This window comes from Euwallacea similis, chromosome 15 (assembly GCF_039881205.1).
Source record: "Euwallacea similis isolate ESF13 chromosome 15, ESF131.1, whole genome shotgun sequence".
Classification (NCBI taxonomy): domain Eukaryota; kingdom Metazoa; phylum Arthropoda; class Insecta; order Coleoptera; family Curculionidae; genus Euwallacea; species Euwallacea similis.
Window position 1 is genome coordinate 776,546 of NC_089623.1, and position 22,571 is coordinate 799,116.

General features: G+C 37.2%; 1 protein-coding gene across 1 annotated transcript in view; it reads left to right on the forward strand.

The window, feature by feature from the left end:
* Positions 1–22,571, forward strand: part of Su(var)3-3 (lysine-specific histone demethylase Su(var)3-3) — a 190,838-nt gene that overhangs the window by 95,983 nt on the left and 72,284 nt on the right. The window lies entirely within an intron of this gene.

Sequence of the window (22,571 nt, forward strand, 5' to 3'; positions counted from 1 at the left end):
GAGACCCTGAACCATGGGAACAAAAGCGGCATTAATTCAATTAAAACAACTTTCGAGTTCTTCTCGCTATTCTCATTCTCTTAACGGTATATAACCTATGAGGTTGCTGAAATATTGTTAATTAATTATTGTCAACGTGCCAGATACTACGAGACATGAAATGTGTGCCTAAACGAAGTAGATGCAGATATACGAATTTGCCAGCTATCTCGAATCAGGCTTCTTGAAAATGTTCTTAAACTCATTTTCCACCTGCCATATTTGGGCATTTTAACGCATAACACCTGCAAAATCTTTTTTTTTTTTTTAATTTTGGGTTCACTTCTACATTTAACGGCCCGCTTATAAAGCTTCGCCAAATTATCTTATCTCCAATAAAGTAAGGAGTGTTAATTCATTATGAAAGTTCTTGCGTATTCTATTGATCCTGGCGGTATTCGGTGAGCTGATATCCAATGACAGGTCTTGCCTAGTCGAACCTTTAATTATACTAACAAATCGGCGAAGAACAATGCACGGGTGTCTTCGTTCGAGATCGGTAGAGAACCCACCATGCGGAATCGTTCGTACCATTCAATGTAAATTGAAATTTTATTTAAGATCGTCTTTGGTACCGCCCATTTTAGAACCCACACGTTCGACGGCGATACTTCCTAATTGGAGTTCCTGACGTGTAAGTACTCGAGCTTTGGTTTATTTGCTTCAGCAGTGATTGTGGCGAAAAAAATTAATTTCCAAAAGACATTAAGCTCCTTTTCAACAATGCTTGGTCGGACATAATTAATAGTGTTTTTTCTTGCTGCAAATACAAATAGAGATCCCTATCTCCTAATGATTATATTATTCTAGATTCATTTTCTGGGATATTTACCTCTGTATAATCTTTAAAATTCTTAAGTATAAGATACGGCATTGTTTCATGCAGAGGCGGAACTACACCCTTTTTTTCTCACACCTACAACGTTGTAAGAGATAAAACAACCAATTTAAGAGCAATTAGCAAACTTACGAAGTGGAGTGAATAAATAATGTCGTAATGCAGGGAAGTTACTGACGTTTTATATGAATGATGCGAGTTGTACGCCCCTGGGCTGGCACTCTTATCTCCAATTTTTCAACGTTGTTGCCGTAATTTGGTTCGTTTTAATTAAAAGGTGCCCGGGCCCATAACCATCTGCCCTGTCAATCTTCCATTTCGAATAAAGGATGTAATTTTTAATGCATTACTTCGCTCCCGGCCGCTAAACACCGTATCGGGGGCCTCAAAAGTCCCTATATGCGTTTTTGATGGTGAAGTTTCCTAAAATACTGACCTGTAACGGACTTCAGCATTCCGAAGGAGGGAAACCTGCATTCCCTTTTGGCTGCGATAATGTACACATTGAATCTCTAATTAAATCAAAGCCGAAAACCGTATCAAAAATGCCATGCTGCTTCTATCCGCAGCATTAAAAAAAATTCGAAGTTGAAATTAGTCTGAGAATGACCGTTCCATGCGTCTTCTAGAGACCAGAGAATGACATTCTATGAACAATTATCGTTGATTTTTTCTATTGAAAAACTAGACTATCTAGTCGAATATCGAAACTAACACTTGGAATTCTATCGTGTGATAGTCCGAATGTGCTCTTGACTATCTTAACCATTCTGATCTTTGCCACCCGGATATAAGTACAGATATTGATACTTAATTATTGCGCTATGCGTAATTTACCACGGATACCTTCCTACTTTGAGAAATTGACTTTAGTGCCTGGATATCTCTATGGAGATATCAAACTGAAACAACGATTAATCAATCCCTGGACTTCTTCATATAGAAATTCACCAGTAGCCCATATAAATTTCAAGTAGTAACGTTCCTCATTGTTTTACCATAGTCATAATTGTCTTCAATTTTACTGCTTTCTCATTGCTCGTCAGGGAAAATCTGATTATTATCTAAGCATCCAAGAACAAATTTACCGATTCTTCTCTAGATTTCTCTGCAGACACGTTAGAGTGACTCATGAAAACTCCATTGTTTATATGGAATATACCGCAATATCTTGATCTTATAGGTGCTACTTCAAATTCACTATTCATCCATGTTTGCAGAGAACTCAGACTAATCCGAAAAAATTCTTCATTGAGGTAGTCTGGAACTGGCTCAGATTATTTTGATATCAACGTTCAACCTTCCTGCCGTCATGGATGTGAATATTAATCTTTCAGTTCTTGCGCTATAAAATCAGGCTAGCCCTTAAAATTATACAATGTGATACTCCTAGGATAGGCCAAATTATCATTTTTACTGACAGCTTAATTTGTCTACCACTAGGGGTGTTAAAATCGTTAATTAAGCGTAGTAGATACGAGAAACTTTCGGTTAATCACATATATGGGAATATGTACAGTGTGTACCATTGGAACCGTTGCACTTGGCCACGTTTTTTTTTATAAAGAAACCTGACTGGATCGACTACGTCTGGCTCGTCAACTATGAAAGTACCATCAATAATGGTTCCTCGCAGTACATAATAACCGATAATTTTGTTACTGGAAAACAAATAATAAATACCCAGGCGCTGTAACATGACAGTAACCAAAAGGCTTACTCTAGTGATAATGAAGATAAATAAAATCGGTTCAGCACAATGGACCCGTGAAATTAGTGTTTACGTACCCGGTCATTATACCGTGATTTATGCGCCGCTGATGAGTGGGAGTTTTACCTTTTACCTAGTAGGTGCTGACGTCACTATTACGACTCTCTGTAATAGCGGACGCACTAGCGGATCAAATTTAAGTCGCTTATTGGGACATTTCTTAGTTGAAGACTGACGGAACTTTGAAGAAGGCATCATTGTCCACGACCAACAGATTATTTGCTCAAAATTCCAGTGGGAGGACGATCTCGCCATATTGATTTATCGTCGCCTTCTAAATTATTCTGGGAACCGTCTTTGTGGTGAAAATTCGTGCTGCGCTCGCCTTATTAAACATTCCCCGACTCGAACCCAACAGCCGCTCGCTTTATCGCCAAATTATTGGTTATATCGGAGATGAGGAACCAAGAAATCGTTTTTTTTTTCTTATAGTGCAGCATGCATGACGTTACTCTCCTAAAGAACCACCGTCACTTATGTCTCTTTGTGTGCAGAATCTATGGAATGTCTTGATGATATGTCCATAATTGATACATCCTGCAAACTAAATACATAAGTACGTTGAAGGAGAAATGACGGGACCTGTTTTTATTTCAATAATATTATCCTGCTAAATACGATCAGGTTTTTCGAGCATTTTTCCATCTCGGGTCAATTGATCTATATTATTAAATTGAGAACTGGTTTTATTTGTTTACTCGACAATAGAGCCGGGCATTACCTTCGATGAGCAAATCGATTTTAAGCGATATGTTTATGACGCGATTTTTTACCTGAATTGCCGTGACGAATTGCGTCATTCCCAGCGAATATCGCATATTTTGACGGGAGATTAATAATTAATAGAATATTCTATTTTGTTTCAGGTGAGATGTACTTTTTGTCTTAAACATGGAGAAACCTAAACGGTCAAGAATACAGGTTTGAAAATATTTTTCGTTTAAACTAGTATCCGCATAACATTTTTTCGGTCAAAACTACGATTATATGGCCAATGCAAAAACAACCAGTCCCAACCGAAACCGCAAGTTTCTCTGATGGATCTGTTTTGAAATGGTCAAATGACTATGATTTGAAGTACCAAATTGTATAATTTTTTTATGTAAATTAACAGGTACATTGACTTTTATACCTTGGCTGTTTTATATCTTTATTGGTTTTTTTGAAGATTTCGTAAATTGACCTTAAAATTCACGCGATTTATTGTTTAACTTAAGATAAATAGAAAGTTGTCTTAAGCACTTGTTGATACTACAGAGCATTCAGCGGTCCTATAAGGAAGTACCTAGAACTTAGTAGAAATTGGTTCTGGTTTCGGGAAAAAGACCAATATTGTTTGTTATTAATTTACCATATTCTAAAGGGGTTCTCAATAGCGCTAGTAACCTCAGCAGAAGAGCTTAACAGTTATATTTCTGATATACAAATTAAACTTTGGTATACAAAGTATTCTTTAACATTTGGCAGCTTATTGTCCATATGCTTTAATAGTACCAGAGATACTTGATAGAACGAGACGAACTGAATTTTCAGTGATTTTCTGACCAGGGCTTCGTTTAGAAATCATGAAGCAATTGTTCAATTTTTGTCTAAAATTAGGTATAGCACAAGGATCGTCTTAATAGGAAAAATGAACTGATTGGTGTCTACACCCTAATTGTAACTTAATCTAATAATATTCGCTTGATTTTGGTCTAAAATCAGAACGGTTCTAAAGCTAAGTTCTAAACTAAGCTCCCTCTTTAAAATTATCTTATGGTTTTTTTACCCAGTGTCTCGCTTTTATATTTTAAAATATTTTGCAGATTTTTAATCTAAAATCAAGAAAGTACCAAAATTATTTTCAAGACGAGCTTAGATGGATAACAATTTAACTCATATCTTTATTCTTCTAAGTGCCTTCCTGGAACTCATTCAGAAGATTTTTATGAACAATAAGAGTAGCACTTCCTCAATGGGTAAATTAAGTTAAAATTTTGTATAGAACAGGGATGGTACCACGGGAATTTCTTAAAAAATAAAATAAATTTCCTAGTATTTTAGTCCCCGTATTTTAGTTTCTTACTCTGCAATATTCAGTTGACTTTTGTCCAAAACCAGTTCGATACCGCGAGTGTTTTCCAAACAGGAAATATCCTAAGATCTTGAGTAGAAGTGTAAATTTATTTTCTGCGAGAAATAGTTTAAGTTTGGAATTTTAGCTTTTAAGCAGGAAATAGTACAATGAATATGAAGTAAGTAATAAAATTATGAAATGGAAATCGTCAAGCAAATTGCAAGCCGATTTCCATTTTCTAATTTTATTACTTACTTCATATTCATTGTACCTACTTCTGCTTAAACCCTACAAATTCTAAACTTAAACTGACATTTTCAATTTTGCGAGTTAACTTTCCAGTTGAATTTTGTCAAAAAATAAGTTGTACTAAGAATAATTCTTAGTGGGAAAATGAGTAATATTTTTTGACAATTTTAAGGACGTCGATGTCTCATCATAATTACACTATTTGTTTAGTATTTTCGAATATACGCAGTAGCAAGGGCCTATTTAAGGAGTGAATATCCCGAAATTCCCATTCAATTTATGTCCACTAGGTCGTTTCGAAATTTTGAAATATTGCCCTAGTTGATTTTTGGCTAATATCAGGTAGTACCGATGACATTTGTTAGGATAAATACAAGCCGAAATTAAGAATAATTTTAAGCCCTGCATTTCCCATTTAAATTGAAAAAGAATATTCTTTTGGTTCTTTTTTAAAATTTTTTTTATTATTCTGCAGTTGAAGAATTTATATTTACCGGAAAACATTTTGAGGAGGAATTATTTTTTCTTTACTTAAATATAATTATTTCAATTTAATTGTTTCAAAGAACATTTTTATCTTTCAAAATAATCTTTAACGTCCCTTGAAGTATATTATAACGATCAATTCACTGTGTGACGTTTAGAGCAGTTTTAGAGCGCGTTTTAATTGTGCTATTTGCTCTTTCACTTCTTCTTTTAAGATGTTCTGTCACTTTGAAATGTTATCCAAGTATTCTGGTATATGGTATTCCTATGTATTTCAGCAAACTTTTTCCTGGTTGTAATATGCAAACAATTTGCGTCTGTGATTAAGAATTAGCGATGGTAAGCGCGTAGAAGTTGGATAATTCCAATCCTAAGTTCCATAGGGTCGTAGTGAGGACAAGCCGTACATGCTGAGTGCCAATTTTTCTAGACCCTGGATGATGCATTCCCAAGGGGCCGAATTAAACGCGTCCTGAATGGTCAATGTGACCATAACGCAATGTCTATGTTGATGCCCCATCAATTTTTATGGCCTTACTATTTTCTTCCCCATAGCTAGTGTGCGAACGGTACTCTTTCTTTTTTGGAAACCGTACTGATATTCGTGTAGTACCCTCTTTTCTTTGATTCCTCTTCTCGTCTGGTTTTCATTAAGCTCTCTAACACTTTTGCAATTGTATTCAACACCCAGATTGGTGTATATGTACGTGCGAGAGACATTAGAGGAATTATTTGTATCTCTATTAGTATTATCGTCGCAACTTTTCACTAAGACTGGAAAAATCTTATGTTTAATTATGCACTCATTGCTTTTAAATATTATTTGTTTTTTTTTGTAATATTAATAATTTTATTTATTTTTATATTTATATATCTTTGGTAACATTAATAAATGTTATTTAGGTTTCTGTTTACGAATCTTTCTTTCTTACGATCTGATACCTCTTTTCCCTTATGTCCTCTTCCATCAGCTCTTCGCATAGGATTTTGCAAGGATATTGATTTTCCTTCATTAGTTCTTTTAACAGTTCCAGTTTTCTAATTGTTATTGGCGTCTCGTAGTCCCACAGGCTTCCCGTTACCCCCCTACAACGGGATTTCTTCGAATTCATCTGAATTAATGCTACTAACGAAATTAAGTACTTATTTGGACAGACGGCTTCTAGAAATTGTTCTATTAATTTAATTTAAAATGCGTGCTCTTAATTTTAATGATTTATATTTTTGTTGGTTCCCCACTTTGTATTTATTTTATATTTTTATACTCGCATTTCGAGCTCTGAAATCAGTTCCTTCTCTCGATTTTACTTTACCATCTCACGGGTATCCCCAATGAATTTGTGGGTATACGAAAATGCCTTGATGTTTAATATCTCGAGTTGACCTCCATCCTTTGTTTGCTCCCTTTTGGATATCTTGATTGCTTGTTTTTCTTTTCATTTTTACTGTTTCCGTTTTCGTGTCCCCGATGGAATCCTCGGAAATGAGGATAGTTTTGTTAACAACATTCGCATGCTGTAAAGCTGTAATGGCTTGATGATATCTCCTTTGAGAATTGCGAATAAAAACAATTATGGTATATACATCAGTTCTTATAAAATTATTATTAATTGTACTACACAATTATTGTTGTTCCTACACAAGAAAGCTAATATATTAGTTAAACCAATTTCATAATTAATCCCGTGTACTGAGATTCCCGCACGTGAAGAACCAGTAAATTAATTTCCGAGTTTCCTTAAACTTACATAATCTAATCTGGTTAGAATAATGGAACAATTTTACGATAATAATAACTTCCTATTTAATAAACTATCCCAGCAGAAGTAGCGGTGTTTTTCCTATATGGGAGGTTTCCCAGATAATTAGTTGCCGCATTTCAAAAGCGGTCAATTCCTTTTGCTCTCTTTCCGATTTGTATGCAAGATATAAAACAGGAATTTATATATTTACAGCAAATCTATATGTAACTAAAACTTGAATGTTCAGACGTGAGAAAGAGATCTCATAACAAAAACTGTTTGGGTGTAGAAGTCGGTAGTATCGGCTTTCTTAAAGACCCATTGTTCGCGGTGTCACGGTGTGTAATTTGGGTGGACACGCTCCATCATCCTTTAGTTTATAAGCTTTAATACAGGATTAGTTCGGGTGCAGAAAGCAGATCGTGGAAAAGTCCGTGGAAACAAAAATCCGGCAACATTGTTGCTTAATTCGTCTTGTGAATTCAAATATATACGCGAAAGCAAGAGGTTTATCTCAAGTTGTCTTCAACATTGGGTTGATTCATTTATCACCTGCTTAGGGTAATTTATTGTTTGGAGAGACATGCGTTCGAATTATTTATTATTTGTGGATTGCGGAAGTTCTTGCCGACACGCTTTGCTTCATGCTAATTTCATATAAGAACTTTTTAAAACCCTGCTATACTTGCAGCTTACAAGTCCTCCATCTTGCTTGATTGCGAAGCTGTAAAAAATTCAAGGGGAAATTAAGGACAATGAAATTTATGGGGCAACGACAGCAAACCCCACGCTGGAGACTCTATTTCGAATAGACTCTTTTTAAGTAGACAGAGAAACTTGTGAGAAAACTAGGTTTAACATTTTTTTAGAATCTTCAAGGAACGACTTACTTAAGTCTCGTTGAAAAGTGATGCGCATCCGTTGCTGGGGCCGCTCATTAAAGAAACATGAGAACTGGATGGGTACATGAATCGGCCCCAATGTTATGTAAACATTTTGTAATTGTGTGTCTCCCGGCTCGCGGGACTGCGCCTTGTCATGTACACGGTGCTTAGTGTCCGTCCGCTGATTTTAATGGGGTGCGCCGTAAAACATTACCTCTCTTTGCTTTCTTATATGGGAGCTTTCTGGGATTTAACCACTATTTCGAAATTTCGTTAAAAGAGACGGTCAGAAGTCCCGTATAAACTGGTTAAATTTGTAAAGATTTTAATCCGATTCGGTTTTTAGGTTTTTTGACTTGACAGACAAGTAAACAAGGGCACCCATGTATCTGTAGAGCATTCTAGTAGATATCTACTAAAATGTAGGTACCATAAGAAAAATATATCAGTATAATTAACATTAATTATTAATAACTATTTTTAAATATTCCTTGAGACTGCGAAGGGAAGAGAGGGGGTGGCGAAGAAAGGTGGCTCGAAAACTCTATCCTCAATTCTTGCTTATTTATTGCACACTCTTAGGGAAAGACACGGGGATTCTTCTTCCGCATCGCAGCGTAGACCGAGTGGGCTGACCCCATTACCAAAAGATACATATGTTTGTTGAGTCTGCAGTTGTCTGCGAGGACTCCCACTTAGTCCTTAATGCATTGCTGACTCCTCCTTAATAGCCACGATTCCTTGAATGTCTCCAGGTCGGAATAGATATCCTTAGTTTCTTCCGTCGACTGTATTCCGCTTACTTTTGCTTTCTGCCACGTCCATGTTTGAAGCGTGTAGTGGACATACCTTTTACTAATTTCCAGACATGGTTCAGTTCCGTTGAAGAACGATTGGTAACCTCGCTTAGAAAGAACTTTTCCTTGCTCTTCTGCTATTTGCATAGCGTCTACTTTTCCCAACTGGGCAAGGCTGGCAAGACGACCAATGGATCCTGTCCGTCACTTCTTTTCTGCTTTTAGAATGATGGTTTGTCAGAAATTCCTTTTCCTCCTTGGCATATGGCCGTCTGGTTCCTAAAAACCAACCATCCTAATTTCTTTTTATTTCTTTTGCTACACGTATGACTTCTGCTTTTCGCAGCTGATGTTGGCTGGCATGACCAATGAATCCTTTAATCCATTAAACCTTTTTGCATTTACACTTAGTGATTTGTCGAACATTAGTCTTTCTTCTGGCCTGTAGCCATCTTGCTCCCAAGAAACAAATAGTCGTAAATTAAAGGTTTCCCTCTGTTTTCCTGTCTTATTTCGTAATGTCTCAATTCACCACTAATGAGATCAATCATTAACCGTTTGCAGTTTTCTTTCTGCTTTTAGATTTCAGGACCTACAGGTAAATAGTTGGCTTGATGAATAGCTATGTGTCTCCATTATAAGCTCCATGCAAAAAAAACATAGAAACAAGTTCTGAAACGTGTCCGAGGGTATTCCATATACCTTACACACAGTTTACAACAATTCTTCATGCAAATTTGTGAAGCCCGGCATATTAGCTGAATGCTAATTCAGTTAATTCAAAATTCGTTACATCTCATTACCATAACCGCAGACCCTCCCAACTCATTTAAATGTAACACACATGCTACCAAGGACGCCACAAGTCTCCTTCCTCACAATGGCAATTCAATCACGGAACACAAATGCTTCGGAACCTCAAATTGCAGTCTTTAACGAAATTCTTCGGCAATATAGGCAAAAAACCTGGAGCTATTTGACCACTAAACGGGCACAACCATGGCAAACCTCGTGTTTGTTTAGTCTACTAACAAGGACCAGAAAAAGTCGATAAACGCATTTGCCTTGGTTGTGGTATAAATGGCCAAACCATATTAATAGAGATTATGTGCGATAGCAGTTCCAGGTTTCAACGCTAAATTTTAACCATCCTAAAATGGAAAAAAATGTTTTTTTTTTTCAATATTTGGATTGGGAAGTTTAGAAGTTGTTTGTGTTGCTACCGCTTTGGCTGATTCCAGACAAGTGTTTCTAGCGTCTTTTCTCCCTTTAACGATTAACTTGATCAAGTTTTTTGGGGTTCTGTTCTACTTCTTCTAACCGACTTTATCTAGATCTAGCTTGAAATTATGGTTCTAAATTAATGTCGATATATTACGTTGTGAAAACTCCATCATAAGAATCTGACAAGCGACGAGGCCATGGCAAAAAATGAAAACCACGCCGATGCAACGACCGGGCCAAATTATAGGTTGTCGGACTAAGCGTCCGAGATTTCTATCTGCGAATCACCATTCATCTCTCTTCTTCTTCGGAGAGGTTCTAAAGCGTTGTTTGTTAACGAACTGATGCTCTGCTTCCTAGAACAAGCGAATTTCCGGCGCAGAGACTCTAAATTCTGCTCCTTATTACTCAATCTTTTTCCGGGAACTTCCTAGATTTTAGATTGTAGAACAAGTAATTTCAAGACATAAAACACAAACTATAATAAACTCTCATTGCGAGGCTTGTAATTTTCCATCAATAACATTATGTAACGCAAAATGTTGTCCTCCGGGTAAGTTAGTTAACCACAGCTGGTGCCTGTTACACGAACTCCATTCAGTCTAGTTATGTAATGATGAGCAGCGGTACACATCTTCAAACTTTTCAGCTTCTTGTCTGTGGTACTCCTCAGCAAAAGTGGAAGGAAACTCCAAGGGATAAATCCTCCTTAATTCTCGTGGAGTTTTAAGGAGTGACTGCGACAGTGAACTCACCAGTACAAGTCCTCCGGTTATCTTTATTTGTGGTTTAATCCTCTTGGAGCGCTAAAATCTCAATTCTAAATATACCAGTGAATGTGAAATTTTCCAGTTATCGTAGGAAACAATTTTCTAACCCTCCAAGTCGAGGAGGAAAGAAATCTCACAGGGTTGAGTTTCGCATGCAATTCGTAAGGTGTCGAAGTGAGTGTGACACTGGTCAGCACTAGAATGAAATTTTATCAAATTTCTTTCAAATTGAGGGATCTTTAAATCTTTGAGCTTCAGTTTTAAATCCAACATTCGATTTTCCACCCCTGAAGCTCTAACATCTTTCCACAACTCCTACGTCTTTATGAACGAAGTCTCCAAGAGAATAAATTTGAGAATAAATTATTTTGGCAACAAAGCGGCAATAAACTGATAGGCTCTAGTACCACAGTTTCTTCGGGTTATTTTCAGTGGCGATTTTCATACCATTGCGTGGTTTTAACCTTAATTCAGATATTTTTGAATGGTCATTTTTGCTAACCTTCTAAATCTGTAGAAAAATAAACCACGGAAGGATAATTTTCATATGCAATTGTTATGGTAAGAAATGAGTGTAGAGTGGTCAGTATCAATGTGTAATTTCAGAAAATGTGTTTCAAACATTTTCAAGAGAGATTTGCAGATTTAAATTCGTAATCCACTATGACATTTTCAACCACAGAAGTCTTCGGAGTGATAAAATTCTTGTAGCAACGAAATGGCTGTAAACTGTTCGACACTACTAACATGGTTCTAGACTTTGGGTTATTTTCAATAGCGCTTTTCAAGCTCCTGCGGTATGTCAATTCAACATTTCAGAACCGTCAGATAAAATCGTTTTCCAACACTTTAAATCGATGAAAAAAGACACATTTCACATCACATTCTTACGTCAGTGAAGTGACTGTTGAATGGCCATAGCAGCATACAGTTTCTCAGCAGTCAAATATTTTTAATTCTTGTTTTTCCACCTTGAAGCCCTTAGATCTTAAGAGAAACTACTTTCTCATCATCTGGCTTAAACGAGAGAGAAATTCCAGGTGAATATAAAATAATCAACATCATAATTCAGTCCATTATTATTAAGGGTCGTTTTTACCCTCTTGGGACGCTCTGTTTTCTGATTCTGACGCCGCGACTGAATGCGACTCGTCAGAATCGTGGTATGGGATCAATTTTTGTATCTGGAAAGAAATCGCAGAGATTTCAGTTTGATATAACAATGAAGTGACTGTAAATTGGCTTGGTATAAGTGTTAATTCATAGTTTACAGAAGAAAACGAGATCAATTACAAGTATAAAATTTTTAATGATTGGCTTCACCTCCTTAGCTTGATGCATTCTCATTCTTTCTCCCCTCAGAGAGACGTTTTTTAACTATCTAAAGAAATATTCAAAGATACTGTAAGAAAGTTAGTTTCACTTCGGCTTCAACTGATTAGCATTAGTATACAGCTTTAGGTTTAGGGAGACAGAAGAGCTTTTTGAAATTTTTTTCTTTAATATTATGTTTTTTTACGTAATTGGTTTGTGAGCCAAATTGGTATAAAAATAGTCGCTTAACACTTTTTTAACCCCCTTAAGATCCCACCTAACTAACCTTATAATTTTTAAATGAAATTAATATCTCGTAGTACAAGCGAGATGACTTGTAGATTCGGCTTTAATCCCGGGACGCACTTATGTGTTGCCTTCAATAAGATCAATCAATAGACTAACTAGTTCTAAAGTGCTGTTTACATGCTGATTAGGGTTCAGCTACTCGATGTGATTTGTCAAAGGGAATCAAATTAATAATGATTTTTCTACTAGGACTGCTTTATGGATTTGTGTGCGCTTAGCCGTTTGTGTTGATATTTTCGGAGCAGTAATTTGTTTCTCAAAGGAATGCATGTGTAAAGACAGCTAAAGAACAAACACAGTCTGGCAACCACTTTATACGAATTCCGTTGGCCAAACATTTGCGTAAGAGTGCCCGGGAACCACTCAGGAAAAAACAAAGTAACGTGTTAATATCAACTTGTTTGGTTATTTAAATTATTTTCGGTTTACAAGAAGTAAGGGCGGCGAACGACTTACTACTTGTATTTGCATACAAATTGATGAACTGCTGGTCCACGGTAAAAGAAAACGGTATTCAGTTGGTGAGACTTGAACGAAACCGTGTGTTCATGATGAAAATCATGTTGCACTAAGATCACTAAAATTAAACCCAAAAAGATCTTCGATCCGTGACGAAGATGTCGGTTTCTGGAACGTTTCTGATCAATCTCTACAAAGTCTACTTTAATCGTCTCTTTTTTGTGCATTACAGCGGAATGGTAGTTAAATCTACCGTTTTGCGATTTACCTTTGAAATGCGGGGTTGGCACTTACTAACCAGTGCTAACAGATCGCAAAGGATGAATATCGGGACAAAAAACTCCAAGGTTCAAAACTGCTCTAAGCTTTCGACACACCGCCAAATTGATTATACATAGTCGACACCTCGCCCATAAACAAACATTCAAACAAGGTACCCGCAGGTAGAGCGACTTTGCCGAAGTCGAGAACGCGAACAAAGCTCGTCTTTGTTCTTCATCGCCTTCAACACTCCCGAAGTGGCCGGTCACGGTGGGGTGGACATACCGTCCGAATAAACAAATAATAACGATTCTATCATCAAACTGACGTTTTATTTTCGAGCCTCGTAATGATGAAGCACCCAGTAAAACGCAGTTGACGCACTGTGAAGGCTTTATGGCCCGGAAAGCGATTAGGTATGAGGAAACGCTTTAAATTATGTCCAAAGAGGCTGTAAAACCCCACGCGACCAATAAAACTCTGAGGTTCTGCGAGAAATGTACCCTAATGAGGTTTTTAACACGTGATGCTTCTCGCACATATTTGACTCGATATCTAATCAATGATGAGTCCCAAGAGCCGCAGCAAAAGGCTATCTCTGTAGATCGGACGACCGGTCAAGCCACTCCTTGGCCCCTTAGCCCCAGGAGAAATCTATCGAGTAAGGATGTGTCCTAAACGATCCTTCAATTTTTTTATATTTATACAGGGTGTTGCAGAACTGTGGGAGCAAACTTCTACGGATTATTCAGTGCGACAATAGAAGACATCTGAATATAAGAACCCGTGTCCGTAAATGTGTCCCTAAGTCGCTACGGCCTTATAATACTTTAAGATAGTTATGTGCAAAAATGTCTTTCATCGAGTTTTAGTACGCTTTATTTTAATTTGTTTGTACAAAATAACACTACAGTAGTTGTTCAATACGTCGTCCTTGAACTTCATTAATATTGGATCGGCAGAGGTGGTCCAGTTCCGTGGCCTCTTAAGTCACCCGATCTAACACCTTTAGATTTTTTTCTGTGAAGACATGTAAAGTTCCTGGTTTATGAAACGCCAATGGAAACAGAGCATAAACATAATTGTATGAATCACTACGACATTTGAAGTGGTTCATCGCGATTATCAAATTTTTAGCCAAGTTCGCAGAACCCACGTATGTTGTTTAAACAGGTGCGATGAAGTTCAAGCACGACATTTTGAATAATTACTGTAGTGTTATTTGTTATAAATAAATTAAAATGAAATGTAGTGAAACTCGATAAAAACATTTTTGCATATAACTCTTTTAAAACATCATAAGGTCATAGCGCCTTAGCGAGACATTTGCAGACACGGGTTTTTATACTCAGATGTTTTCTATTGTTGCACTAAACAATCCCTAGAAGTTTGATTCCATAGTTCTGAAACACCCTGTATACTGCAAAGGACCGAACTCGATCTAACAAACAAAAATAAATTGAATTGTTTAATTAAATTTTGCAGCTTTCAGACACAAATAACCTTAATAATCTGTGAAATTTATAAAAGTCTTATTAGAGTTTATAAGAGATGGCAAAGAGTAAGAAACTAAGTTCAGGAATAGAATTGCTAAAAAATTTAGTATAAATTAAATACCAAATTTGAAGAAAATGCGAGTTCGGAAACAAGTTGCGGATTTCATAACTGGAATTTCATAACTTTAAACATTCGTATAATCGAATAGAAAGTCAAGGTCCAGAGCTTGTAGACCTCACATTTCTACAAGCATCTGTTTGTGCAGTATTGCAATACAAATCATTCGAAGACAATTGGGTACCCGTAAACCACACGGAACAATTAAAGCAGATTCTTTTTTGCGATTCGGCGCTTTATTTTAATTAGTAAACACGTTATGTAATTGACCTAATCACACGCGAGGTGCTTTTAAATTTTAAATGGGAGGGCTAATTAAGAGTGCGCATAATCAAAAAGTACAATCGTATTCGAGGGATTTGGAAGTTTTCGCACGTGTTTCTTTCCGCACGGAGCCTCAGCTGGCTAGTTGATTTATTTCATGTTAAGTCTTTCCGTAAAATTTCTCCGTAAGAGCATTTCCACACATATCATCTAATGAAGTTCCCAGGATTGTTTGTTGAAGCGATTCACATTGAATTTCTGGTACATCTTAACGTGTAGACCGCTAAAACATGGTCAAACTAAACCGAATGATCATCGCATCGGCGGAATTCTTTTATCTGTCACTCGTCTTTTGAGAAGTAGACAAAAACCGAACCGAGATTCACACGTTTACGGTACTCAAAGTGGTACTATTTTTTGCCTCGGCACGGTAGCAGCTCCGATCTAAGACCGAGAGACGTGCAAGAAATGGCAATCTTTTAACAAGAACTAAATACAAAAGACCTCGGCGTTTTTTGCTTGTTAGCGACGAGGATGATTGGAAATACCATTTTCTACGTTCATTAAAAGGCCGCAGGCCAAAACTGATAAAATACTGCAAATGCGCCTCAAATATAAATGGCATAGACGAACTGTAGCTGCCAATTAGTAAAGCACCAAAGACTGATTGGTGAAGTACCAATATTTTATGGGTGCAATATATTTCGCAGAATTATTGAATTTTTCTTATATGTCCGGACGGACGTAGTGGCAATTAGCAATTGTTACTGGTACTATACATAGGATGTGCGCAACACACAAAGACGGACGATGTCACATCATACAATTCGATATACTCGTCTAGCTGAAGACAACTAACTCTTGGAGAAAGTTAATGTAGAGATGAGAAGAAAGATTAAAAATTTTAAAAAGATTGCTCAGCTATTCTACTATCTTCTAATTTATACGAAAGAAGTCGAAGCCGTTGTTTGGCCTTTGTCAAAATCTAGATTGCAAATTGATTCCGGATCTTTGACAGTCTGTAAAACTTCGATACACAACTTTGACGTGTGTCTTTTCGAACTTATAATTTAAGAATTTATTCGAGTATTTTCAGGCTTTTTTTGACCCTCTGTGTACCTAGAAAATTTTAACTAAAATCTAAAAAAATTGTAAGAGCTATGAAAAAAAAAGGCGCTATAAGGTAAAAGGTTACCGTACGGGGTGTTATGGTTACCCATTTCAAAGCAAACACGTTTTCAGTAGAAAGCCACCAAATTTCTCAGTTCTTTTTGGTATTTGATGATTGATCTTCCGCTGTTTATTGACCTCTCTGCTTAAGTTTTAATAATGCTCGTGTTCACAATTCTTCCTTGGTTCACCACTATCTTGAACATCATTCGTTGCTAATATGGCTAAGAGACTCATCCTTTCGATTAAAATCATTTTACTGAAATATTTAGTTCATCTGGAAAGAGACGCTTTCCCTTTCTACACCAACGTTTTGCTCTTGGGAGACATTTTCGCCACAAGGAACGTTTATTTAGTTACCAGCGACGTTTCTTTCAGAGGCAATTTCCTTCCCGATGGATGTTTCGTAATCTAGAGCAATGTTTGCTCTTCCAGAAACAACGTTTCTTTCTCGAGAAATGTTTTCACTATATTAAGACTTCAAGCAATGTGTGTCTCTCATGAATAACGTTTCCTTCCCGAAGAACATTCCCTCATCTAGTGCAATGTTTTGCTCCTGGGAGATGTTTCTCCTGTAAGGAACGTTTTCTTGTTCATGAGCAACGTCTTGCCAATGCCACATATTTCATGGTATTTATATTTATTATTAAGGTAGACCTTCTAATAAGAACATTGCCTAACGTTGTCCCAACAATAAATGAATCAGCGTATTTAGGCATCAATTTGCATTAATACTTTTGTTTCTCAATATTGGTCATATTTATCATTTAAAATTCCTTCATCTTTTTTTAAATAATGATTATTACTCATCGATTTGTCACTGTTGATTTTAGTTATTATTACTAAGGCTACCAACTTTAGTTAACAAGAATCCGTCTTTGATCCTTCTTGGACCCGAAGTACATATTGCGGATTCTACATATTTCCGCCGCAAAAGATTGCTGACTGTCGTCACTTGAAAACGAACTTGACGAGGGGCAGTAGAAGTGACGTTTCCTTAATAGCACAACCAGGTTTAACTAATCTGAGCCTACCTTGACAGAATTATAGGTATTCCTTCACGTTAGTTTCAAGTTCTTCGTGTATAACTGCCTTGTAAATACCGACCTCGAATACTGTTAGTAATTCGTTTTAAAGTTTACAGCTCAGAATACCTCGGAGATGGCACTTTATTGTATCTTACCGCTGCGCTACTTTGAATAAAAGTTTCAATCACTCTAGGCATGTAATTCTATGAACTAACTGAAAAACCGAACAATAAACGAAAACAATAACCAAACACACCAAAGAAGATGACGTGAACAGTAAAAGTAAGTAATTGATTATCTGCTAAATCTATGAGCTCGACCATGTGCCGTTGGGTCGTGCAACCTTAGGTACCCCGCTTCTTGGCGCTCCTACTCAATGCTGATGTCAGCATCAGCACCAGGACCGATAGCTCTTTATCGCTTCCAATTTTAAATTTCATCACCCCGTATCTCAGCAACGAGAATTTTTCGCACTTGTGCTCATACGAAACGTTTGTCACGAATTAAGCTTTTCTAAGAAAATGTCTATAAAAATGATTATAGCAGCAAACGGAAAATTTTGAAAAAGAATGGTCATGTTGTCACATGTTTAGGAAACGCCCTGTATACCGCTGACAGCGAAAGAGGTTAGCTCTTTTACCTGGGAGGATATTCAAAGATCTCTTACGCCAAGGTTTTAGCTATTCTGAAGGTGGCTACTCGAGAGGAGGTCAGACAGGGAACGGGGGAGATTTACATCAAATCTGATGGTCAAGCAGCCTTTGGAACTGACTGCGGAAACGGGATTCGTTTAGAACGAGTTAAGGAATGCACAGATACTCGCCATAAACTGGAAGACATAAAGAGGGCTCCCGGCAGAAGACAAGGAAACAATTCTAGGTCAGTTCCCGAGTCACAGGGCCGTCGAGGGCAACAAAGGAACCGCAGGAGTTTTCCGCTTGGTTAACTCAAATAAATTATCCAGGCAGGGTTCCAATCACGCTTCAATCGGCCTGAAACATGTCCAGGGGTGTTCAAAAGGTACGCATTAACAAAGGGAAACTGCATATCCGAACTGATTAGGTACGCTCACACCAATTGGAATTCTTTAGATTACTGTTCGCTGCTTAATAATGCCTGTAATGGCTTTTTTTCCTTGACTTTGATTTCAAACGGAAAATAATATCAACGCAATGAAGGATTTCGTTGTCGTCATTGTAGAAGGAATCTGCGAGAAACCTGAAGCCGCTCATTCTTTTCATATATCATAAGTATTCTGCAACAGTGAACTTATTACCCAGATTCTGCATTGTTCGAGAGTCATGCTTTCAAGGCGACGACAACGAAAATAACTGTAACAAGGATTTTAATAACTCGCTCACGGACTTTAAATGTCAATCCACCGAGCTGGCCTATAGATTAGAAATATGGACATTTAATAGAATTATAAATTAAATTTCCTGCATGCACCGGCCTCAGGCCTGCTTGAGTGTGATTTATCGGCCTGACCTAAGCAGAATTTCTGAAGATAATAGTGGAAGTCCGAGCCTCACTGACCGGAGGCCATTCCTCGTGTTTAGTCAAAGCCGTTTAGAATAAACGGTCAATTTCTTTTGAGGCGATAAATTCGAGTCCTGCATCTCGGACGCAATTACAATGTAAATAAACTACGAAATTTCCATAGCTAACAAACTTGTAAGCAATAAATTTCCATCTAGTTGAAATAATCTCGTGAATCGGCTTTACATTGACTTATCAGCCGGCCGCATCTCTCTAGACTTTCATGATGGAATGCATTTAACACATCACAAAATACCTATTAACAAGTTTTTCTGCCTTGGTGTTTGCTTGGCGGCAGTTATTATCGAAATATTGCAGTTGCATGTTGCACAACTCATCGCAAATTGGAGCAGGAAATATAAAAACACATGTACCTAACGCCGTGCATACGTACGCCATTGTTTCACCATAAAAGCCATTTGCATAAAAGTTGTGAAATGACCAAGCACGGAGTTATGACAGTGCAGGTAATATGTTTTATGACGCCGTATAGCAGGCTTTATGTATTTGCGTTATAAGTTTTTCTGATGTTTTAATAAATTTCAAAGGGACTTTTTGTCGTTAAACGCTACTGCCGGTCACGGCGGCAAGAAAACTTACAGAGTAAATTACATAATGTTGTGGTAAATGCGACTTTATGACCTGCGCACGGTCATTTTAATCGGTCGTAAAGTCAGGATTACTTTCCTGACGCTGTCAAAAAATTATCAATTAGAAAAAGCTTAAATTCGCCGATGGTTTAGGTTCTATTTGAGATTTTTTCCCGGGGGAAAATCCTCTAAAGGCTTCGGGTCTGGTGTCCTGGCGACCGGACAGTGTGGGATTCCCCGGAGCGCCTACCCCCTAAAAACCTTTCCCTGCTATCTACCACGGCTCGGAACCCTCCCTGTGGAATAAAACGTCAGTATCGAAGGGCTTGGGGATTCAGCTGTCCATCACCTTTAGGCCTGGGGGCGCTGTTCTTCTTGAGTAGCACGCTTCATGCGCTCCTTTTTCTTCACCATCGCATAAATGCCGTCGTTACAGCGGTTCCACTTTGCTTTCCAGCATCCCTCGTCAATGGGATGCTGGAACACAACGGAACAAAATAGGCCACATCAAACAATCATAAATTTGTAAACCAAAATGAAGAGGCTTAAAGCCACTGGAATGATGTTTTAAATTGGCCCACCCTTGCAAAGGATGAATATCAATGAAAACATTTAAGATAATTTAGTTATAATAATATCTATGTCTACTTTTCCTTGTTTTCAATACTTTGTTGCCGTTTCTTTTCGTGTTTCTCTTTTTGTTATAAAATCTTCAAAAATATAGCAAAGCTGTTCGATGTTTCATGCAGAAACAACCCAAGTCCATGCGAAATTTCACCTTCTGGCATTTTTTACTATAACTGACCTTCATCTATTTTATCATACTTTGTAAGCTGTTATGTTGCTGTACATCAAGTCAATTTTTAAGTTGATGAAAACAGAGATTAGAAAACCAATTAAGTTTTTTTGTTATTGTCTCAAAACTTGTTATTTCTGACTTAGGTTGTTTCTGCAATCAGTGATTCAATTAATACTCAGTGTTTGAGCCTCTACTCCTTATTAATGGATTTATGCGTCTAAGAATTCCAATATTTATTGTTTCTTGAGGAATGTTCATCCATTCCCCTGTAGCAGCAAACAATCAGTTCTTGTGTATTTCGCGATGGGTTATTCCGGTTGAAAATGGCTCTTGAAACGAAATTCCATACGTGTTCTATAGGATTCATATCAGGTGACATTGCCGGCCATTCTAATCTCGTAATATGGTGATTTTCCACTACTTAAACAACTCTGGTGCGACGTGGTCTGCATTGTCGTCCACAAAGCTAAACTGTTCTTCTAATTCATTGCATAGGGTGTAATGATAGAATTAAGTATGTGACGAAGGTAGTATGTACCTGTCATTGACCCAGGTACATGGATTGATGGCGTTCTTCTATTGTACATTATACCTTCCCAAAACATTTATGTCCCACCGCGGAAAGGAGCAATTCTAAAGAATATAGGTCCATAATCTATTTGGAAAAGTGTAGTTTGGACATGAAAAAGTGGTAGATGAAATTTTATTGAGAAATGAAGGTTTGAAATTGCTTTTAAAAGCCCTAAAATCATCATATGAGTATATTTTTCATAACTGCCAAGATATTTTTCTTAATTTTGGAATGCAATAAAGAAATTTCAGCACTGTGTGCAATTCGTGAAAATATATAAATACGTATTATACAGGTCTTTTTTTTTAAATTTATCTGTACAGACATCAGAAGAAAAAGAAAGAAGTTTCAAGTTTGAATATTCTGGAGTTTCATTTATTCAATTATACCTCGCTTAAATATTTGCATAGAAAAAATTGGCCTCAAAAAGTGTCATTATAACAAAAACCAAAACGAATCTTGCACCCACTGAACCGAAAGGAATGAGCTCGAGATCCAACGTATCTTCAAAAGAGGAGATCTTCAAGATGTACGAAGATGTAAAGGTCATAATAGTGTCCTTCAAGTTAAAAAAAAAATGACTTAATGTAGTACGAGAAAGTATAAATAAGGTCAAAAGTGGTTGTCAAGTGGGTATTTCAGAGTTTGTTTGGATGCTTTGCTCTTTGCGATTCGCGCCTGTAGAAGGGAAACTGAAAGGTCAAGAATTGCGAATTTTGTTAGTAAAACGGTAATAATGACTCCCCAAAATTCAAGCATACGGTTTACTCGGGACCAACGGAATGCTATCTCCCTTCCTAGGGCTTTTCTAATAAGAGTAAGATCAAGAATCGCCTCCCAGCCTTCTAATAAGGCCCGACGACGTTCCAAGAGTCTGAAGGCGTCTAAGGAACTAATATTATTTCTCCTATATGTTACATGCAGGCGATAAAACACCGGGATACAAATTGATTCCAAAACAACCATCAACAGAAAATTGTATTAAATTTATCGTTGAAAATTGAGCTTTATTACAAATTATCGTCATAGCGCCGCAGCTTGTTAACATAAAATTCTTGGGGCCGGGGCTATTTGTCTTTTAAATTATGAATGCACGTGTGGTATTAAATATCGAACAAAAATGAACTTTGTTACCTTTAAGACAGTCTTAAAACCACCTGGAAGTTTGTTAACATAATCTCTAATAATGTGTCAAGCCGTTGTCCCGTTAGGTAAACCTTTAGTATGTCTTATCCCACACACGCGAGGCCGTCTCTTCCTCCACATGAAAATCCACACGTTCAATAATGGAGAGGATTTATTTAATGCTTTCACAGTGATTGTAAACTAAGCATTGAGTCTCAACGATTTTTTCATTGGTCACGTATGAAGCGTTCAAGCTGTAGAGTACCAACTTGAACGTAATTATCCGTACCAGTTGAGAGGCATTCGCGAGACGCCTCGCCAGCATATATCACTAATTAAATACCAATAGTTGCCTTGACATTCCTACAAAAAACTATTTAAGTGCAAATTAAGGTAGCCAGGGTCCGTTCCGATCTTTACGGCCGTTTTATTCGAAAACAAAACGGCATGGAACAAATGCCTCTTTCGACGTAACATGGCGCACATTCCGCGCGACATTTTTCTGTATTTTATAAAATGTCGCTTTGGCATTTTAAAATCTAGCAGAGGTGATTGTGTGCAAATGAGAAGCGAGAAATCCGACTTAAGGAAATCCATAAAATGCCCGATCGGATGCAGAAATGCCAGTAATTAAATGTCGTCTGTCTATTTTTAGTTAAGTGACCGCGGTCT